Source organism: Pipistrellus kuhlii, unplaced genomic scaffold (assembly GCF_014108245.1).
Source record: "Pipistrellus kuhlii isolate mPipKuh1 unplaced genomic scaffold, mPipKuh1.p scaffold_m20_p_69, whole genome shotgun sequence".
In the NCBI taxonomy this organism is placed as follows: domain Eukaryota; kingdom Metazoa; phylum Chordata; class Mammalia; order Chiroptera; family Vespertilionidae; genus Pipistrellus; species Pipistrellus kuhlii.
The window spans coordinates 1,262,796-1,280,438 of NW_023425572.1; the positions used below are offsets into that span (position 1 = coordinate 1,262,796).

A 17,643-nucleotide genomic window follows, 5' to 3' on the forward strand; every position below is an offset into this window, starting at 1 on the left:
GAAAAGAAATATGGTTCTGGGGTGCCCAGAGCTGGGATACAGGCATGGGGGACAGTGGAGAATCCCACTAATTAATATGAAAACTTCCAAGCAGAGCACTGAATGAAACCTGTCATCTCTTGGCTTCTAATTCAGTTCCCTGAAACCCCGATGTCAAATATGGTAGCCACTAGCCATTGTGCCTACTGAGTGCCTAAAATGCAGCCAGTTGTAATTAAGATGTGGCATGAGTATAAAATAGATGTCTTATTTCAAATACTTGAAATATATATATATATATATATATATATATATATATATATATATATCTCACATATTTCCTTAGTAATTTTTCTATTGAAAATACATTACTATAATGATAATACTTCAGCTATATTGGATAAAATATATTATTATGGGGTTTTTCCTTATTTAAACATGGCTAATAGAAAGGTTAATACTACCTATGTGGTTTGGATTACGTTTCTATTGGACAGCACTGGTATGAAGGCTGACTGTCACTTTAAGGCATGATTTACGTTGGGCTCAAAGACGCTTTCATAGGAAAGTGTTGCTTGACTGAGCTTGGCTCTCTATCGCCAAATGTTAACTTCAAACAGAGTTGAAAACTGAAATTTCATTCACTGCCTTCTTGGCAGAATCTACTGGGTAAACCAATCTTCCTTTTGGAGGCGTGAAAAGAGATGGTTAACAATGTAAGTAAATGTTCTTCCTTTTCAGACATGCTTAAACCATATTAAAGCAGAGATGAAACAGGCTCCAACATCGAATCAGGCTCATAATTAGGTGCTAATGTTGAGCATCCTGCAATGTTTCAAAACGACACATGGATGGAGGAAGGCCAGCCCTGGACAAGGCAGGAGAGGAGGATATGTTGATGCTATGGATGCGAATGTTAGGAGTGCTGAGCGCCCTGCGCCATGCTTTCCTGCTACTCCTTGCTTTTCCGCATCCCCTTTCTATTTCCACCACCACCTGACTGCTTCCCCACCCCCATCTTCCTCATCCCTCTGATGAGCCTCTCTACTCTGCACTTGACATTGCTAATCTGGCTTGTGCCCCACCACTGTCCACTGCAGTGACCTCTGGCTCCAGAACCTGTCCTAGTAGCAAGGAGTCTTCAGGTTGGAAACAGGTCATCTTTGCATCAAAGCCTTACAGTCTGACTCCATACAACCCACCCAAACGAGGTTCCAAAGGTGAGTGTAAGACCCATAACAGTTAAGTCTTTAATATATTCCAGTCAATCTTCAGTCTTTTTAATGCAAGGTATAAATTGAAATATGAAAAGTCATTTGCTGTACATTTGTTTCATCCATCCCAAATCGATTTCGTGTAATTAGACGCGATGAAAGTAACACTGCCTGTCAACGGGAGACAAATTCTCTTCACAGTTCATAAGTTTTATGCCCCTAAAAGCCTCATCTTGAGGAATTTGGTGCTTGTGGGTGGTTTTAGGTTTTTTCTAATCTAGAGCTCAAAGAGAGCGCAATCAAAAGATGCTGTGGGTAACCTCAGGAAGGAAAAATGTCTCAAAAATAATTGTAAAAAGAGCAGATCGCAGCTCTTCAGGCCCCAGGATAGCAACTCCTCAGTGGCCCTGGGTCATCTGGGAATGAGTCATCCCAGATAAGCACACATCCTGGGTGGCCCAGAGCGAATGCTCTAACCATCTTATGTTAAGAGCTTTTCTGTTTCTAATGGAGACATTTCCTTGTCTTTTAAAACCAGTGAGTCTTACAGGCATAATTACAGATAAAATATAGAGCTGAATGGGTATGCCACAGTATTCCCACAGGAAGTGGATGTGTCTCCAGCCATCCACACTGACAATCCATTATGACTCACAATGTCTTTTCAATATGGCACTGAGAGTCCTTATGGACCAAGTAGGAGGGGCTGCTTCTCTTGCAATCTTAGAGCAGTTCTTGTCTGCCCTCTCTCTTTTCCGCTGTCAACAGCTTGGGCAAAATGCTATTCCACTGTTCTCTCCACCACCAAGTGACCATGGGTGCCTACCCTGGTGTCCCAGGAGACCAGAATGCTGCCACCAGTTGATCCCTGTCGCTCTGATCCTCTTTACTTTCCCCTTGTTTGCTTATAATTCCACACATTCAAGCTCGCCAAATGAGCTTCTCATGCACCTATCACGGATGGGTTAGCATGTCTCTTCTCTTCTATAAGGATCCAGAAAAGATATGACATCATTGGGTAAAAGCACATGCTCTGGATCTCAACCCTACTTCTCAGGAGAATTTTTTTCTTTATTTTTTAAATAATTAGTCATTTCTGTAGTATGGCATTCTGAAAATTATTCAATGAAAAGAAAATAATAATAATAAATTAACTAATTTTTAAAAAATTGTTTACTATAGGATTTTATATATCCACAGAAAAAAAAGAACTAATTTTAGAATTTGAGTGGCTAAACTCTCGCATAGAAATTATTAATTCTTGGTTCCTAATCTAAATGCAAAATTGCTATATAATCAGTTTCTAATCAAATAATGAATGTTTGCTTCTGTTTTATAAATGATTATCATTAATTCAATAACAAAAAAGTAAAGGATATTATTTCCCCCTAGGGAGATGAAAAACACCTTGTCCTGAAGGAGTGTGACATGGCCTTTTGTATCAGCCAACATGGGTTCCAAACCCAACTCAAAATTTGCTATCTCTGTGACCTTGGGAACTTTAGCCTCTGTAAGCCTCAGTTTTGTCAACTACACTGTGGTAAATAAACCTAATAAAACAGTTGTTCTAAGGATTAGAAAATGCACATATTGGGCACTGGGAAAATGTTTGATACAGAGTAGATGTTGGAAGGAAACTTCTTTTTCCCATTCCTCATCCTCTGGCAAGATGAAACTGGGCATCAGGGGGAAGCAATCCTTGAATCACTGAGAGCATGCAAAAATGCATTTTCAAAGATATTGATCTTCTGTTTGGCCTAGGGCACATGTGTCAAACACAAGGCCCGAAGGCCAAATCCGTCCCGCCAGGCCTTGCAATGTGGCCCGCACTGCGCTGTCATCACTGCACTCCGCTGCGTTTCCATCACAATGACAGTTTATGACTGTTCAGTAAACCATTCGGCCCACTATTTAGGCTGGATTTTAGATTTTGGCCCCTTCTCTGATTGAGTTCGACACCCCTAGCCTAGGGCATTTTGACTGAGCTTGCTATAAATACATACTCACCACCACCATTACCACCATGCCAGTTAAATAGATTATGCCACATTTGCCTGCAAAAATCCACATAAAATGCATTCTAATTTCTTGTATTTGGCAATCATGGTTGCTTCCATCACGTTGTCCCTGATTAATATGTGGGTTTGGGGCATTCAAATAGATCCTAGTCCCCAGCAAAAGGCCAGACTATGCTCGTGTAAACAGTGCTTACTCTTTCTGTTTCTTTTTCCCAAGACATAAGATAAACTGGCTGTCACATACATATTCTAAGGAGACAGAGAAGTTTCTTAAGTATATAGATGGCAAAGCAACGCATAAGTAAATAATGGGGAGCTTTTGTTTCATAAGGAAAAGTGCCTAGACAATTACCTTACCGTGGAATACACTGTTTAAGTCTAGCATTGCTTGTTCTTTATAATCACTTTATTGATCACTTTATAATCACTTTATAAATTGAGAGATATAATTTATATGTTACATATTTTATGCTACAATATATAATTTATGCATTTAACCATGTGCTTTTACCCAGAAGTCTTTGAATATACTAAATATACTAAATGTACTAAATGCCAAAGACTTTTAAATATACTAAATTCTAGAACATTTCCACTTCTAGAACATTTTTATCACCTTGAAAAGAAACCCCATACTTATTAGTAGTCACTCCCCTTTTTCTCCCAACTCCAGCCCCAAGGAACCACTTGCCACCTGCCTATTTTCTTCCTCTCTCTTTCTTTCTCTTTCTCTCTCTCTCCCTTCCTCCCTCCCTTCCTTCTTCCCTTTCTCGATTTGCCTACTTTGTTTTCAAGGTTAATCCATGCCATAGCATGTATCAGTACTTCCTTCCTTTTTATTGTCACACTAGAGGCCCACTGCACGAAGATTCGTGCAATAGGCCTTCCTTCCCCTGGCTGCCGGCACTGGTTTTCCTCTGGCACCCGGGACCCAGGCCTTCATTCTGGCCGCTGCCTTCAGTCTTCACACTACTAGTATCCTCTGAGCCAAACCAGCTAGGGCTATGTTTAACTCTTTGAGGAACTGTCAGATTGTTTTCCAGTGGCTGCATCATTTGACATTCCTACTAGCAGTGTATGAGGGTTCCAATTTCCCATATTCTTGCCAACATTTGCTATTATCATTTTTATTATTACCACTCTACAGGGTGCATTTCTCTGATGGATAATCATTTTGAGCATGTTTTCATGTCATTTTAGGACAATGGCATGTATGCTATATATGCTTGCCAGCCCTTTGGAGGTGAATGAGGTGGAGGTATGTGATGGAATTCAACATAAGCATAGAGGAGTCAGATACAGCAATTATCTGTTAGCACAATGAATGTCTTAAGGAATTTGTGAGTAACTTTAATCTCGAGACTGGAATTTGTGAGATAACTATAAATCACTTAACCCAAACATGATTAAATACTATTTAAGAAAATGTTGGAGGGAGCAGTAAGATTAATAATTTAAAAAAGCAAATGACTTCAATAACAACTTTTTTTTAAACTATGAAAATAGAACTATAAATCATTCATCTGTCAGTCAAAGGTGTTATCATGGGACCTTGTGTCAGAGATTAAGACCCAAGCCTGGTAACCTGCCAAGCAGATTCTACTGAAGCGATGTGTGTAAGTGTGTGGGGTGCATAGAATTAGATGGCTAATAACAAGTATGGCAACACACTTCACAATGCACATTATGGGATGAGCATTGCTATAAACAGTGTGGCAAATATTTCATACCTTTCACCTACAATACCTGTTATCCTTGCCACACTATGTAAGATATTTTTATTTTTTTTAATATATTTTTATTGATTTCAGCGAGAGAGGGAGAGAGGAAGAGAAACATCGATGATGAGAAAGAATCATTGATCAGCTGCCTACTACACGCCTGCAATCCGGACATGTGCCCTTGACTGGAATCGAACCTAGGACCCTTCAGTCCACAGGCTGATGCTCTATCCACTGAGCCAAACCAGCCAGGACTAAGATATTTTTTAAATGTTGCTCTTGGCCTTAGCTGGTTTGGCTCAGTGGGTAAAGTGTCGAGCCTGGGACTGAAGGGCCCTGGGTTTGATTCTGGTCAAGGGCACTTACATTGCTTGCAGTCTCGGTCCGCAGCCCCTTCAGAGCGCACATGGAAGGCAACCAATCAATGTGTCTGTTTCACTTTGGTGGTTCTCCCTGTCTCTTCCCCTCCCCTCCACTCACTCTAAAAAACAAGAGAGCCCACTGCATGAGAGAACACATTTGCCAATCTTATATCTGACAAATTTCTAGGGTACTCATAAAATGTAACAAAAGGAAGATAAACAATCCAATCAAAAAATGGGCAAAGAACCTAAAGAGACACTTTTATTTTCTTTTTTATAATTAAGCATGGTTTAATTAAATCTAGAAACAGCTGATCAAATACATAATAAATTCAGAAAATATTGATTTGAAAATCACGCATAAAAATTTCCACTGTCAATAACTGTACATTTTTGTAATGGTGTTTCATTCTCTATTGTAACCAATTCTAGTTGTTGAAGAACTTCTGTCCCTTCAATCAATTGCCCCAAAGCCACATGTTTTTTATCTAGCCAGGGAGCTAATTGTAGTGTGACGCAGCACTGTGAACCATTGCTGTGACGGCCTTTGTTTACCATTCCAAGAAATCCCGTTTTATTATGAGGAATTGAAAAGCTTTCATCTTCAAATGTTGGCACATAAATCGACTCTCCGCCATCTCCTTTTGCAGCCTCTCCTCCTTGTATCCAAGCATTTTTTATTATTCAATGAAAAATCGAACCGACATAATGTAGCCTGATGCCACTTTGAGAAAAGCCTGCTTTCCCTGTGCACAAGATCTGAACATTTTTACATGTTTTGGGACATGTATCACAGAACAGCTCAAAAACCAACCTTCCAATTGGATAAAGATCAATGGAAATATCCAAGAACACAAAACCACGCTTCGTATATCTTAAGAATTTAGTAGAATAATCCACAGTAAGTGCCCCATAAGTGCAAGGGGCTTAGAGTCAACCATATCCCACACCTTGTGGGCCCATTTCTGAAGTTCAAGTGCATCACCCAGCAGCTGATCATGAATAAAACACATGACACTGGAAAAATATTTCCAGACTTCATTCTTAAGTTCCTTCATCATATGCCTTCCTAAAGAAAATTCTATAAATATTTTACTTTTTCTTAAAATCACTCCTTTTTTCTTCTGTAGATATTGATCCCATGCAAATTCTAGGATCATCAAATTTGGATGGAAAATTACTCTTCAGGATCTTTATTCTCAGCAAGGTTCTGAATGAAGGCTTCCTTCACTCAGGAAGTCCTTTAAAGATGGCCCTTCTCCAAGTGGAATGCCTGCTCCCCACCCCCACCTCCGAACCCACACATTTCCCCTACATGCTTAGATACAACCAGACTGGCCCCGTTTAGCCTGGACATTGTCTTCCTGGAACATTGACACCCTCCCCCACCTACCCACCCCCTGTTGGTCACCAGGAGAGCGAGATGAGAGACGAAGGGCTGCCTGCACTTGTAGCTTCTTTGCCTTTACCTCTGCGGTGCTCTTCGCAATCTGAAAGCTCAATTTGCACTTCTCCAAAGTGGACATACAGAAGGCAAGAGAGACATGAAAACATACTTAAAGTCACTAATCACCCGAGAGATGCAAATCAAAACAACAATGCAGTACCATCTCACACCTGTTACAATGGCTATCATCAACAAATCAACAAATGACAAGTGCTGATGAGGATGCAGAGAAAAAGGAACCCTCTTTCACTGCTGGTGGGAATGCAGACTGGTGCAGCCACTGTGGAGAACAGTATGGCATTTCCTCAAAAAATTAAAAAATGGAACTCCCATTTGACCCAGTAATCTCACTTCTAGGAATATATAAAAAAAAAAAACAGAAACACCAATCAGAAAGAATATATGCACCCCTATGTTCATAGCAGCACACTTTACAATAGCTAATATTGGAAAACAACGTAAGTGCCCATCAGCAGATGAGTGGATTAAAAACTGTGGTACATCTACACAATGGAATACTACACTGTTGTAAAAAAAAAAAGAAAGAACTCTTACAATTTGCAACAACATGAATGGAACTGGAGAACATTACACTAAACAAAATAAGCCACAGAAAGGTAAATATCACATGATCTCACTCATTTGTGGAATATAATGAACATAAATGGATAAACTAAATAGATCCAAAGACATAGAAGCATGGAACAGACTGTCCAACCTCAGAAGGCAGGGGGAGGGGGAGTAAAAGATCAACCAAAGGACTTATATGCATGCATATGAGCATAACAATGCACACAGACAGTAGGGGACAGAGGGCGTGTGCTGGGGCGTGGGAACAGCCGGGGAGAGGTCAATTGGGAAAAAAGGAGACTTATGTAACACTTTCAACAAAAAAAAAATTTAAATTAAAAAAAAAAAGAAAATAAATGGAAAAAATATGCTCAGATGGGGATTTAAAACAAAATGTTGCTCTTGGCCGTGATTTGCTTGTTTGTTACAGAGAAGAGCAACAAAGTCCTTTTTGTGCCCACAGTCAACCTCTGCTAAGGTTGCAGCCACTGGGGCTTCTGAAATACTATAGGCCCACCCTTACCATAGCTGATTGGCCTGGGGTGGGGCAAGACTTATCAAACAGTCACCCAATCAGTAGGGGCTTGTGAGGAAGCTTGCGTAGAGAGTTTTCCCAGCATGAATGCTATTTCCCAAGCTAAGTCAATGAGACTCTCCCTGTTGCTAGTTAGCTGGGAGATGCAGTAATTGCTCTTCAGCAGGAGTCAGAGTAGAAGGAGTCAGAAACAGATATAAGCATACTTTAAAGTGGTAGGATCCCACAGTAGTCAGCCATAAATTCTTTCAACCATGGTTGACAAGATATCCGAGGCTGGAGACCCTATTCACATCCTGGCAATAAAAAAAAACCTCCTGAGTGTCCAAAAGGCTATACCACAATATCATCATGTCTTTTTTAGAGATTAGGATCATAACACACACACACACACATTGCTTAACATCCTTTAATAGCTTCCTCTTATTTCTAGGTTACAGTCTAATATCCTTACTTTGTGCCCTATGAGACCCTGCAATTCTTCTTGCTCACTCCTATCCATTTCTCTAAATTCCTCTTATGCCACTCTCCTCCTCACTCACTCTGGACTTCCTTTATTTGGTGACTTGAACCTGGTATGACTCTTAGTTCTTTAAGGTCATTGCACAAACTAGTCCTTCTTCCTGGAGTGCTTTCTCTTTCTCCTCACCAACCTAACTCCTACCAGCCTGGATATCTTGGCCTAAGCATCACTTCTTCAGGTATAACATATTCAACAAAGGCCACAGCCGGGTCAATCTGGATCCACGGCCCTCAGGGAAGGGGGAAGGGTTTCTGAATTGCATTCCATGATTCACTGGATATTTTATGTCAAGTTCACTCAGAAACACAAGCAGGGACCTGTGGCCACATGCCCTCTGGCCTTTTCGGAGTCTTGCTGCCAAGTGCAAGGGCTAAAGAGCTGTTGAGTTGGGGAACCCCTCGCACACGTCCCCCTAACTGCAAAGGCAGCGCAGGGCCTCCATACTCAGGCAGACATGTGGTCCTAGGCAAGGAGAGGAGGAGGTCGGAATAATCTTGCCCACAATGAAAGGGAATGATAAATAGAAATTAGGGGGGGGAAAGGAGGAAAGAAAAGAAGTTAACATTGGAATGGGATATTCCCACTCTATTAGAAAATAAAGGAAAGGGAAACAAACAAACAAAAGGTGAAGAATTATTTTCAGTAGATAAAGGAAATAATTTCTACCACCCACAAGCAAACTTATGTCACATAGTCGAAGTCAAAATGTCCCAAATAAGATGAGGAGGACAAGACTATTGGCCTGTGGCTGTGACTTCATTGTATGGAATACAGGCATTGGGCCTGTGTCACCAGAAGGTATTTTATGTACATATGTATATGTATATGTATATGTATATGTATATGTATATGTACTGTATATGTATATGTATATGTATATTTATGAAATTAACTTTATCATAGTATATATAACTTATACATCATAAAATTCAAGGATTGTCCATGTACAATTCAATAATTTTTTAATAACTTTACCAAATTGTACAACCATAACTATAATCCAGTTTTAGAATATTTTCACCAAATTATGTAGAAAAACACAATGGTTACTCAGATGCCGTATTTGCTTTTGATTTGAGAAACTTGAATTTCTTACACGTCTGGTGTCTAGTTCAGTGGGATGGTTCTGTGTTAACCACAAATGTATGCTTGGTCAGACACTATAAATCCCAAAAAAGTAGTACAAAATAGTGTTTTTTCTCATTTATTTGATTTTCTAGGACAATGGCCTGAAAGGGAATAACATATATTATATTGTTACTAACGTATTTGAACTTCGGTTGTATAAGGTTAATTGAAATCTTTCACTTTCAAAAAAGTACTTTCAAATAAGTACTTTTCGGTTCTGTTATTAATGCACATTCTTTCAAAACCACTTTATTTAAATGTAATTTGCATACCATGAAATGCACCTGCATGTTTACAGTTGTGCAACCTCACCATAATCCAGTTTTAGAACATTTTTATCACCTTAGCAACATACCTGGTGCCCAAGGGCAGTCACCCCCCTTTCCCACCCCCAGCCCCAGGCAACCACTTATCTTTTCCTATCTCCACAGGACTGCAGACAGCGTTCTAATACACATACACAAAATATAGATGAAAAATGCTTCTTTAAGAAAATACTACTTTTACACCCAGATCCTGGTGTCTGTGATGGTTAAAATTTTTAAGTAACAAATAAATTAAAGGTTACAAAGAATTCTGTGAAAAACAGATCTAACAACATGTCTCCAATGTAAAATGCTATTTAAAAATGGCTCACAACAACCAATAGACAGTATTTTTCCATAATGCAATACTTTCCTCATTAAAGTCAAAGTGTCCATTTTATCCTCTTCTAGCACTTTCCTCCCCCCACCAAATAACTCCAATAGGTTAAAACAGTTTATAGCACGTATTCTTTTCAAAATATATATCTTTATTGATTTCAGAGAGGAAGGGAGAGGGAAAGAGAAATAGAAATATCAATGATGAAAGAGAATCATGGATCAACCGTCTCCTGCACATCCCCTACTGGGGATCAAGCCTGCAACCCGGGCATGCACCCTTGTCTGGAATCCTACCTGGCACCCTTCAGTCTGTAGGCCAACGCTCTATCCACTGAGCCACACCAGCCAGGGCTATCACACATATTCTACATTATATTTGCAGACAAAACCTTGGAGAGGTTGAGCCTCCTCTAAATTGGGATCTCAGGCTGAATCAAGCAAAGAAAACTCCCCCAAATGACATTTATTCCAAACGCTTTTTAAGGACTATTATAAAGTTTCTAGACATTAAATTCTTTGTAACAATATTCTGGAAATTCGTCAGACTAGACAAAAAGCTGCAATCTTTCTTAGCAACCAGGTAATATTGTGAGCGCTTCCCAGATAATTATAGAGCTGTCATTGTAAGGAACAATCATTAATTGATATCTGTATTGTAATTGACAAGGCAGTATTATATAATTTCTACAAAATAACCCTTTGTCCTTTAACAATCGGTGGAGAAAATTCTTACCACGCTAGGTTGGAAATTGCCTCTGCCACAAATATACACCATTTGGTGTCTATATACACTATAGTCCTCAGGTCTCAAGAAAATAGTATTCCCAAAATGCCTTCTTCTATTAAGGAGTTGACCCTTGGCCAACATGACAAATATATGAAATGGAGTCATTTCCACATAGCTCCCTAGCCCGGCACAACTGTGAGAGTAGATAAATCATGTTTCATTATGGGTTTGCACAACGCCATTACCGCCCTACAACACAACACCCTTCTTCAGGCCAATCCGTGGGCTTCTGCCCGGGCCACAGGTTGCTGGTTGTCAAGTCCTATTCACTGGCTCTCACAAGGGTGCTGACCTGGTTTCTATTTTGAACTGGAATTTCCTCTCTTGGGGTCATTTGATCCCCTCCCTCGGGGGCCTTTTCCCAGTTCTCTGCTCAGTGCCCCAGCTTGGCCCTTGCTTTGGAACCCAAGAGAAGTTCAGGCTTATCCTCCTTCCAAGTCCAATGAGAAGAAGACTCAGGGGCATTATGGTTTCTATCTGCTGGGAGCCAGGTTCGGTGAGCCTCCACGGCTCCTCTTGAGAGACACCAAGATGACATTTACTCAGGAAGCTCCTGAGACCTAAGACCAGACCTGCAGGAAATGATAGCGGAGGCCATGTTGTAAGGCTAAAGCTGTAAAGACATCTCCATTCAGAGGGTCACAGGCATTTGGAAGAGTCAGCCGAAGGAAACATCGCAGAGCATAAAAACAGGGCCACATCCCTTCGAAAAACATGGACTGCATGGGCAGGACCAAGAGTTGTCTCACTGCCCAGCTCTTGTGGCTGCAGGCTCAGTGAGCTATAGAGTTTAAGGAGCAGGGCAGCGGTGTTGTTAGGGTCAGCCCTCTATATTCTTTAATCTAATGGCCTTCTGGGCACACTCATGTAAAATTCTCAAATGCAAAACCAGCGTTTTAACCAATGAGTAATTACATTTTCCAGAGTTCAATTCTCCACTTTGAACTGGTAAGAATGGCAGTGCTCATGAAAATTATTCTGCCTGGAATATTTACAGAATAAGCTATAAAAATACTATTTTTAATATTTGTATTGCTTTCAGAGAGGAAGGGAGAGGGAGCGAGAGATGGAAACATCAGTAATGAGAGAGAATCACTGATCAGCTGCCTCCTGCACACCGCACATTGGGGATTGAGCCCGCAACCCGGGCATGTGCCCTGACTGGGAATTGAACCGTGAACTCCTGGAACTCCTGGTTCTTCGTTTGACACTCAACCACTGAGCTATGCTGGCTGGGATTTAAAAATAATACTTTAACTTAAAAATTCCAAAGAGTATACTGGTGATTTAGAGAATTAGACAAGGCAAATAGGTTTCAGACACTATAATCTTTATGTGGATGTATCTTACTTTGTATGCAAGAGGAATCCTTGGAGTAAAAACTAGATATTCTCCTTTTTTTTTTTTTTTTTTTTTTTTTTTTTTTTTACTTTTCCCTTTAGTGTTGGACACATACCCAGTTCTTTGATCTGTATCAGAATGTGCCCAGCATCCCCCTACCCTCTAAAGATGTATTTTTTCTTTTGTTTGCCCCATTCCTATATAATAGTAGACCTATCTATAGATTCTGTGGTAATTTGAGACAGAGCATTCGACCAGAGATCTGCAAACTTTTTCACTAAAGGACAAGACTGTACATATTTTGGGTCTTGCATGCCAAACAGTCTATTGTAACCATCCAGCTCTGCTGTTGTAACATGAAAGCAGCCATAGTCAATAGGTGGACATAGCTGTTTTCAATAAAACTCAATGTATGGACACTAAAATCTGTATTGCCTGTATTTTTCACATCATGAAATAGTCTCCTTTTGATTTTTTCCCCGCTGTTTAAAAATGTAAGACTTATTCTTAGTGTTTGGGCTATTTAAAAAAAAAAAAAAAAAAGCAGGCCACAGTCCAAATTTTGGCCTGTGGGCCATAGTTTGCTGGCCTCTCATTTAGACAACTGAGTGACTGCATAATGGCAGGTGCTTGACTGGGTCTTAGCACCTACAGAGCACACTAGGGGTGTGGGGGAAAGGATTTGGTAACTGTCCAATCAGTTGATACAATGGGGGGAGACAGGGTAAAGGTTTTCAACTTCAGAAAGAAGATTTTGTATGAGTGCATTATTTTTAATTTAGCTTATATTTACATGTGAGGATTGATCAAAACAAGATAATTTACAAATGTTGGCTCTGATTTGTCTGAACTAAAGAATTAATATATTTTTCTCCCTATTGTAAATGACTACATACACAATTTCTTCTATATTTTAAAACAGGAGCTAAATTTATGAATCTTTTAAAAGTGACACTACCAATCAAAACAAATTTGGAAAAATCTCCTGGAAGGGGATTCTGAGTGTTTTGTTTTCCTTTTGATGCACTGAGGAACCAGAGCAGCTTAGCACAAGGAAAGAGAGGAAGGCGTTGACAATTCTGTTTAAACATGAGTATTATTCATTCTATTTTTCTGATATTTTATTGATACGTATTCAGTCTAGGTCTAATCAATGTGGGTTTGCGGGTATCAGGGGGATGACCCCATCATCCTGCTTTTGTTGCTTAATTTGGTCATAGGGAAATATGTATTGACTAGAGGCCAAATGCACAAAATTTGTATGCTCAGGGCTGGGGGAGGTCCTTCAGCCCAGATTGCAAGAAGGTGCAGGTCAGGCCAAGGGACCCCAGCAGTGCATGATCGGGGCTGGGGAGGGACGCAGGAGGTTGGCCATCCCAGGAGGGACTGCTGGAGGGCTACAGGTCATGTCCAGTCCATCTTGCTCATTCCCAATTGGCCAGACTGACCCCAGCAGCAAACTACCCTACTGATTGGACTGTCTGTCCCCTGGTGGTCAGTGCAAGCAGTTGAGCAGCCTTAGCATAAGATTAACATATTATGCTTTGATTGGTTGAATGGACGCTTAGCATATTAAACTTTTATTATATAGGATATCCATGACAGAAAGAAATGGGAGGGGGGCTTAATATAGATGTGAACTGCTCAAATACATCAGTATTTTTATGAGAATTTGATTACACACTGAGGGAAAGTGAATGATTTGCCCCATTCCTTCACTCTTTGATACACTCATGTAATTCCTCACCAACTGATATTAATTTTGGACGTGTGACTTTCCTTGGCAAATGGCAGGTAGGTAGATACGTTAAGAATCCTTAGTTCCACTTTTCATATTGTACCTCTGCAACCCCCTAGGTAAATGCTATCTCACCAACCTGGGCCCAGAATAAACACACATGGAGTAGAACTGACCAAGGAGCCAAGCCCTGCAGGACTGGCAGCCAGACCTTGGGTCAAAAAACTGAGCTCTGCCCAGATTCATGAGAACTGATGGTTGTTTTAAGCCATGGAATTTCAAAGAAGTTTGTTACAAACCATTAGTGTGGTGATAGCTAACTTATACAAACACAGTTCTACATTTTAGACAATACTGCTATAAAATAAAGCACCATTTTGTGTGTCTCTATGCATATATGTATGCACACCAGGGGTTCTAAATTTCATTCCTTTTTAATGATATCTAAAACAAAGAAATGTTCTCCAATGTAGAAATCTTATGGAAGACCCCACGGTTTTTCAAATCCAAGTTTTTAGATTCTGCACACTGGGTGATATGAGGTACTGCACAGTAATAAATGATGATATTACCTGCCTAACTAATTAAAAACAAAAGGTTAGGCCCTACCCAGTTTGGTTCAATGGCTAGAGCATTGACCTATGGATTGAAAGGTCCTGGGTTTGATTCTGGTCAAGGGCGCGTACTGCAATTGCAGGCTCCTCCTTGGCTCAGGCCTTGGTCAGGGAGCATGCAGGAGGCAAACAATCAATGTGTCTCCCTCACATCAATGTTTCTGTCTGTCTTTTCCTCTCTCTCTTCCCTTCTCCCTGAAAAAAAAAAAAATTAATGAAAAAATATCCTCAGGTTGCTGGAAACAAATTCCAGTGGTTAGCATAATAAATGTGAGAAGTTCATCAGAAGCTGATGGACAGTTTCAGTAGGGCTGAAAATATGCATATATTATTACCTGCTGCTGGAACAGCCAAGGAAATCCCCCCAACCTGATAATCTTGTTATTGTTTACCAAACCTTACCTTTGATATGTATATCTGCCATGCTAGAGGGAAAGATGCATGAATAAAAAGCCCTGTGCGCGGAGATTCAGGGAGCTTAGTCACTAGAAATAAGTTTCTGCCTGGCCCCCCAAAATACCTTCCAAATTCATATTTCTCAGCTAGTCTCTTTAATCCATTTATGCACAGCCCTTTTTTCAGACTCCTGAATCCTTCTAGTTGCTGAGTAAGACTCCGGTTTATCGAGTGAGTATTACAATTAAATAAATAAAATAAAGTAAAATAAAATGAAAGTAACAGGTTGGTTCAAGAATATCTAGGTTTTGAAAAATATTCTCTATGTCTCATAAAGATCAAGAAAAATTGCATAGTAAAACTGCAATAATTAAAGTGTCCAGTACGAGTGTGCCTATGTTTGCAGAATCAGGCAGCATCAGCACTTTCTGCACCTTTTTTAAAATAGTGGGAACCAAACGAATGCAGGAAGTCTATATGACTGTGTCCCAATGATAAGGTTTCACTCACAGTCATCCTGAATAAAAACAGCCATTAGGGTTTTTTTTTGAACCAGCTAATCTTGATAAGGTTCAAACTTTCCCAAAGAGAGGTCTATGAGCTGCCACTCCCTTCCAAATGAATGAATAAAAATGCATGTGAACCATGAAGGCCAGAGTTTACATAACCTCTGTGCTGTCCAGAGCACAACTGGGTCATGGCCACCACACACACATGAGGGGCTTGTGTGTATCCTTGCTCATAAGTACTCTGGAGGGCAGCCTGCCAGCTCTCATGTACCTGTTCCAGACGGCTGCCGGTGCAGCCACATGGTTGTCATTCCTGAAATGGATGTTTCATGAGAACAGCCATGCAAAGAGGGAGCATGGAGCATTCGTGTGGGAGCTAAACTCTGTGGTGTTGCCATCAAAAGCGCTTTGCTGGGGAAAACACAAGAGTTGGGATTACAAAATGACCACAACACTCAACTAAAAATACCAAACAGGATGTCCTTTATTTGTGGTTCTATATGTTACTAACAAGGACACCCAAATCCTCCCCGATCTCATTATCCTTTCACCTTCCTTTCTTCTGTTATGTGTCTGGACGTTTTCGCATAAATGATCAATGGAGACAGATCTGTTCGTATTGTGCAGGGAGCACAAAGGGAGTAAGTTACAAGGTGTCATTTTAATGGAGAACAGCTCAGCGATTGCCCGGATTAGAGAGAGAGGTAGGAAGTAGCATGGGTGTGACTACACAGGGGCAGTGTGAGAGAGGTCTTTGTGGTGATAGAAGTTCTGTATCTTGAATGTAGTGGTGGGTATGCCGATCTATACATGTGATAAAATTGCATGGAACTTCTCACTTCTCTCTCTCTCTCTCTCTCTCTCTCTCTCTCTCTCTCTCTCTCTCTCTCTCTCTCTCTCCCCCTCTCTCTCTCCCTCCCTCCCTCCCTCCCTCCCTCCCTTTTCCCCCTCACTTTCTCTCTCCCTCTTTCTCTAGCTCTCATACACACACACACTCACACACACACACACACACACACACACACACAAATGAGTGCATGTAAAAAACTGGTGAAATGTGAACAAGGTCTCTCTGTATAAAAGTTAATAGTATTATGCTAATGTCAACTTCCTGCTTTTGATACTGCACTAGTTACATACTAGTCAAATGCTATCGTTAAGGGAAGCTGCGTAAAGGGTTCCAAGAATCTCTCAGTACTATTTTTGCAACCTCCTATGAGTTTGTAATTGTTAAAAAAATGAAAAGTTCTTTAAAGTGTCATTTCAAAGGTATCATCATCTCAACCCAATGCCATTTAGCAGGCAGCCACTGTGCAGTGGATCAGCGTTAGACTCGGCAGTCAGACAGACAAGGATTTGAGTCTCAGTACCACTAAGTCGTATGACCCTGAAACAAACTTCAACTCCGTGTTTTGGTTCCCTCATCTTTTAGATGGGGTGACACTAGGACCTACCTCCCAGGGTGCTTTGAAGTATTCCATGAGATAATATATGTAGAACAACCAGGGTTAGCGGAAAGCATGTGGTTGAACATTGGCTACTATTATTATGACTGTGAGTCAGCCGAAATATTTCTAAGAGCTCTAACTCAGTGCTGACATTCAAAAACAGACTACGCATGAGACACAGGGTATGAAGTCCAGATATGGTCCCTGATTCAGGCCTCTGCTTCTTTGGATTGTTTGGTTCTATAGTGAATGTGGTTTTTAAAGGAGTTACTACAAACAAGATGGATATTATGAAAGTGAATTCACAGAATCCTCAAGAAGGAACTAACTCAGATAAGAGGCATTTTCTGCAATTAAGGTTGAAAGGTTGTGTGTGTGTTTTTCTCTGCTAAGTGAGCTGGAGCCTAGGGTGGCTAAAGTGCAGTCCTCAGTCCCAAAAATGCCTTAGCCAACTCCTTAACCAGATACAAATGAGAATCACTTTTCACTAAAACACGGGTGAACCCATTTGAGTTGATGTGTGACTTTAAAGATTAAAGATCTTTACCCATCAACCAGAAAATGAGTTAAATCAATTCTTCCATTTTTATTGTTTGGAAAATAAATTAGATTACTCTACCCTAACAGGCTTAAAGGAGAAAAAGTTTATTATAGCTCAAATTTACATCA

General features: G+C 40.3%; 1 protein-coding gene and 1 pseudogene across 1 annotated transcript in view; both read right to left on the reverse strand.

Annotated features, from left to right (window-relative positions):
- The window catches only part of ARHGAP6 (Rho GTPase activating protein 6), a 275,716-nt gene that overhangs the window by 247,024 nt on the left and 11,049 nt on the right, over positions 1-17,643 (reverse strand). The gene's annotated exons all lie outside the window — the stretch shown is intronic.
- LOC118708931 lies at positions 5,587-6,820 on the reverse strand (annotated as a pseudogene).